The sequence below is a fragment of the Odontomachus brunneus genome, unplaced genomic scaffold, assembly GCF_010583005.1.
Source record: "Odontomachus brunneus isolate Ranch 3 - 2012 unplaced genomic scaffold, Obru_v1 Obru_scaffold_292, whole genome shotgun sequence".
Lineage (NCBI taxonomy): Eukaryota > Metazoa > Arthropoda > Insecta > Hymenoptera > Formicidae > Odontomachus > Odontomachus brunneus.
This window is the reverse complement of record NW_022639742.1, coordinates 8,571-14,410: the sequence shown is the minus strand read 5'-3', so window position 1 is coordinate 14,410 and position 5,840 is coordinate 8,571.

Here is a 5,840-nt window from a genome sequence, read left to right as displayed (position 1 = left end):
CCGAAGCATCCATGTCCGGTGAGTACCTGCGTTGTCCGGAAGGACAGCTCTCCGCGGGCCCTGTCTACCCACTCTTGTAGACAGGGCCGGATGGCCTCGGCGACCCTCATTCCCGAGTGGCCCGTCGCCTCCTCCAGGTGGATGCCCCACCTTAGGAGGAGGCGTTGACGGGCCTGCACTCTCGCATTACCTATGGCCCCGGCCAGGTGTTCGTGGTCTCCTCCGGCACGGAGCTCCTTGACACGCCGATAGTTCTCGGCGTGCATTTGTGCAAGGAGCTCCAGCGGGGGGAGACCGGCCAGGGCCGTGGCGGCCATATGCGACGCCGTCCTATAGGCCCGGGCGAGGCGAATGGCGACCCACCGCTGAGCGCGGTGTCCCAGCGCAGTAATGCGCCGGTTGGTCGCCATCGCACTCGCCCAGACCGGGGCCCCATACAGGGCCATGGACTGGACGACGCCGGCATACAGCCGCCGTGCCTTCCTCTTAGGGCCGCCGAGATTGGGCAGGAGGCCACCTAACATGTTGGCCACCCTGCCCAACTTGGGGGCCAGAAGCTCAAAGTGCTTCTGGAACCCCCATTTACCATCCAAGACGAGTCCCAAATATTTCACTGTGGGACCCGTCTTCACGGAGACACCGTCTATCCGGACCCGGGCCTCCGGTGGTCCCCTCCTCCTGTCATGAAAGAACATGAGTTCAGTCTTGAGGGGAGCCACCTTGAGGCCCATCCTTTTCAGGGAGCCTATCACCTGGTCTACCGCCCGTCGTCCCTTTTCCAGGGCGCTCCTCCAGCCCCTGCCCCCGGCCAGCACCATCGTGTCGTCTGCGTAGCAGACGACACTGCAGCCGGGGGGAAGGGCAAGACGGAGGACTTGGTCATACGCGATGTTCCATAATAGGGGTCCTAATACGGACCCCTGGGGAACACCGCGGTATACCACCCTTCCGCACTGGAGTTCCGCTTTGTTCCGGAACTCCAGTCTTCTATCCCGGAAGTAGTCCCTAATAATTGAGACCAGGTGGGGGGGGACCCTGAAATGGGCCAAACCCGCCTCCACCTGGTCCCAAGGGAGGGAGTTGAAAGCGTTGGCGATGTCCAAGGACACCGCCAACACAACTCCCCCCCTCCTCACTACGGCCTCCGAGAGGGACCGGACGCGTAGTATCGCGTCCACACTCGACCGTCCCTCCCGGAAGCCGTATTGCTCTGAGCTGAGCGTTGGACTACTCCGGGATAGGTGCCGGACGAGGCGGGCGTGTATTATTCTTTCGAATAGTTTGCCCGCCTCGTCCAGTAGGCATATCGGCCTAAATGCGGAAGGGCTGTCCTCCGACTTGCCCCCCTTTTTGAAGAGGACCAAATTGGCCCTCTTCCAGGGGCTGGGGAACACCCCGGTCCTCAAACAGGAGGTGAAGAGCCGCATTGTGCGGCTCTTCACCTCCCCCTCCCTCATCGCCAAGGCCCATGCTGTGCCCGGGATGCCGTCGGGGCCCGGCGCCCTTTTCTTGGCGCCGAGCCTCTTGACGGCTCTGTCGATCTCCACCTCGGTGACCCCGACCGACTCGTCCTCCCCGTCCGTGGGGGGGCCCTCGTAGGGGGGAATACATGCTTCCCCCCATGGAAAGAGGGCCCCCACCACTTCGTCTAGGAAGTCGGGGTCCAGGGACGCCGTAGGAGGGGGCGCCCAGTTGCGCAAGCGCCTCATCACAATGTGATACGGGCGCCCCCATGGGTCCCTGTCGATGGTGGAGACCAACTCATCCCAGGCACGGGCCTTGGCCGCAAAGATGGCCGCCTTGAGGGCGCCGCGTTTTTCGCGGTACGCCCCCGCGGCGGCCATCCCACTCACACCATTCCTTCCCCGCCGGTCCATTTCGCGCCTGGCTTGGCCGGCGGAGCGCCGAAGTTCGGCAATCTCCGCCGACCACCAGTACATGGACCGGCGGGGGTGCGGCCGGGTTCGGGGCATGGCGGCGTCACACGCCGCTGTCATTATGCCCACGAGCCCGGCCGCCTCAGCCTCAATGGCGGCCCGGGTCCCCGATGTGGGGCCCGGGTCCGCCCAAGTGGCCGCCATTAAGGCGGCCGCCATCCTGTCGCGGTCGAGCTTTCGGAGGGCCCATTTTGCTGGTCGGGCGCCCCCCTGGCCACGTCTCCGGAGCACCTCCTCCGGGGTGGCGACCAGTCGGACCACTATGTATCGGTGGTCCGATAGGTTTTCACCTCTGGTCACCACCCGCCAATCCTGTATTAGTCGGGCCGCCTGGGGAGACGCTAATGTGACGTCGATCACTGATCTCCCCCGCGGCCCGACAAAGGTGCTCCTCCGGCCTCTGTTTATGACACAGAGGCCGTGAGACGCGACCCACTCTTCCATAACCTCGCCCCTTCGGCACCTTACCGAGGACCCCCACAACGCCGATTTGGCGTTGAGGTCCCCGGCTACCAGTACCGGCCTGTGGGGGCGCCTCGACATGAGGCACCCCAGCCGGTCCAAAAGGTGCTCGAAGTGAGCGAGGTCCCACGATGGTGGGGCGTAGACCCCGACCACGTCTAGGGCCCCCCACTCGACCGCGACGTATCCTCCCCCCCTCTCCACCAGGGAGATTGGGGGGGAGGTCTCCCTCTCCTCTCTATAGATCGCCACCGAGCATTTTCCACTCCGCCCCGCAACGTCACCCATTATGGCAGGGTGACTCCCGGGGACGGAGTGGGGCTCGGAGGCGATCCCCAATCCGCAACCGCGCTCGCGGAGGGACTGCATGAACAGTTCCTGTGCTCCGCGAGCGCGGTTGAGATTCGCCTGGAGGAGGCGGGTAGCCATTACGGCTTACCTCCGCTCTCCTCCAGGCCCTCCCTTAGTCTCCCCGCGGGAGAGGGACCCTCTTTTGGGTTTCCCTCTTCCCGCGGGACCTCTCCCTTGCCGGCCCCAGCCCCCCGCAGCTTTCTCTGCTCCTTGGGTGCAGAGCCCGCGGTAGGGACTGGGGTCTCGGGTAGCGGAGCCCCTCCCTCTAGTTGAGGGGGGGGCTCCTTCTCCTTCCCGGGGGGAGGGGTGGGAGGGGTGTTGGAGGCTTTGCGCCTCCTCCTCCCACTCTTCCCCCCCTTGCCCCGCTTAGCCATGTGGCACGCGGGGCCTCCTACTCTGTGGCCACAGGGCCGCCCGGCGTCACGACACACCGGGCATGTCGCCGGTGCATCGCACGCCGCGGCCCTGTGGCCGGCCGAACCGCAGTGGTAACAGAGCCCACTGCGGTCGGCCTTGCTTTTACATAGGGCCCTGACGTGCCCCCACTCCAGGCATTTGAAGCACTGGAGGGGGCGCTTCGTCAGGGCCTCTACTCGGACGGAGGACCACCCGACCTTGATTCGTCCTCCGCCCGCAACCTTCCGTGCGGCCGAAAGGGGACACTGCACCCATATCGTCCCCATTCGGTCCGCACCCGGGCGAATAGCCCCGGCCTTAATCTCGCCGGGCCCGCAGCCCCCGGCGACCGCCACCGCGGAGATTACGTCCTCCGCAGTGACCGAGTCGTCGAGATCGCGGACCCGGATCTCGGCCCTCTTCGAGGGACGCGCAATTTGCACGTCCCTCGTGTCAGTGAAGAGGGCCGACATTCTTTTGGCCAGGGCATCCGCCCTGACCTGTCCCTCGGGACCGGGGATCTCGAGGACCAGCGCGCCTGTAGCGGCCCTCCTGGTCCTGAGATCCCCGATCCCCAACTCGCCTAGATCGATCTGGCCCCTCGCCCGCCGCATAACCTCGGCGTAGCTGCCCGAGGGGCAGCTCACCGTAACGGCGGCGGTGCGAGGAGCCTTAGGGAGGGCAGGCTTGCTCCCGCCCCCCCCATCCCGCGTCTTCGTAGCGCCCCCCCTGTCCGCAGCTCCCTTCGGGGGCCCCGGCTTCCGGGGGGCGGGTAGGGGGGCCTGTTTGCCCCCCCCTTCACTCTTTCTCTCCCTCCTCCCAACCACTCGGGCCCAGGTGGTTTCGGGCTCGGTGGCGGAGGAGGGAGGTTCGGCTCCCCTCGCCGGCCGCACACGCGCTACCCGGCTTGGGGGGGGCGGCCTGGCCCCCCCGCAAGTGCAGGCACATCTGCAGGGGGCGGCCTTCCCACCCACATGGGGTGACTGTTCGCCCGCGCCGCTCTCCCTCCCTTTCGTGTTCCGCCGCTTGTCCTCCCCCGCCGCCCCAGGCCGCTTGGCCCCGGCGGGGGTATAGGTTGCGGAGGACTTGGCCGTGGAGGGAGGGTGGGCCTGTTCCGCGCGGCTCCCTCCCCCCCCTGTCCTTCGTCCCACATTCTGAGGCCACGCGGGCCGCCCCCCGGGTGTGGTCCCGGGGATGACGGCCCCCATGGCCTCCATTAGCCGGGGAACTAGGGCCACGATGAGGGCCTCCAGCTCCCCGCCGCTCAAACCCGCGACCGCAGGGGGCGCATCCTCATTCGGGGGGAGATGCGCCCCCCCCGCGGCCCCCTGCGATCGCCCACCAATAGCACGACGGGCTGCGGGGATCGCCCCCACACCCGTTGTGACTACTACTGTGGCCTTCTTTTTTTTCTTTTTTTTCTTTTTTCCTCCCTTTGCAGGGAGGGGTTGAGTTCCCCCCCAATAGGACCAGAGCGGGCCTGGAGAGGGGGGGGGCCCCTTGAGGTAGAGTGCCCTCCCTAATGTCCCTGGCCACCTCCTCCCGGCACTGTCTCCCGATCCTCTCGTCTTCAAGTGTCGGGAGAAGTGGCAGGGCGGACCCGGCGTCCCCCACCGTTGTCCCTTCCTCTTCGCTGGAGGCGGACAGGGGGCGTCGGGCCACCCTCTTCTTCTTTTTTTTGTAAGTGGGCTGGGAGGGGAGCGGGAATTCCTCGCCCGCGTCCTCCACCCTCTTCCTCTTTCTATCGGCGGACGATTCCCGGGAAGTGCGGTCCGTCCGCCGCTCCACCTCCATTGTTGAAGGCTCTGGCTCTTCGATCTCCATCCTGGAGATCGTAGTTGGTAGACTGGGGGGCCGGATGCTCGGGCCCTCTCCAGTTCGTTGCCGAGGCGGTCGACCTCTAGCCGAAGCAGAGCGCCCTCGATCCTTAGGCGCTCCATCTCGGCCGAGGCTGCCTCTTGCTCCTTTCTGGCAGCCTCACTCTGCTCGGAGCCACCGACTATCTCGATCCTCCGAGCGAGAGTGAGGCTGCATGCGGCCAGGGTGGCCGTGGCGTCCCAAAGGGCCCCCCTATACGGTCCCTTTAAGTTTTTAGACCGCTCCGCGACCTTTTTTACCTCGTCGATGGCCCTTATGGCCATCGACGAGACCTCTGCGGTCTGTTTAGACCGCAGGTCGCGGAGGATCCTCCCCTCCTCCTCCTGCGTTTGGAGGGCCCTTTTCGACTGCGGGCGGATATTATGGTCCTTGACCACCTCCACGCCCGCAATCGCGTCGCGCTCCTCCTTATCCCTCTTCCTGTATTCGAGTGCGGCCGCCGTGTGGTCCCCCGGCTGGGAGCGCACGACGGGCCGCCCCCGTCCATCCTTCTTAGCAAACCTTATGGTGTTCTCGGGGGAGGCCGACCGCGAACTAACATCGCCGTCGCCGCTCCCCGCGCCAAGGCTGCCATCCCTATTGCTGCGGGGGCGCGACGAGGCCGACGACGACCTCGTGCGACACCCCGCTCTCTCGGTGGGGCGTTCCCTCGCCCCAAAACCGTCAGTGCGGCCATGGTTGGCCACCTCCCTCCCGGCCAAGCTGGTGGACGGCTCGGCATTGGGCGTGTCTCGCCCATCGGAGAGTGAGGCATATGCCTCCACCTCCTCTTCCTCTCCTCCCACTACTTCATCTGTTTTTTTGTGTGAAATTGAT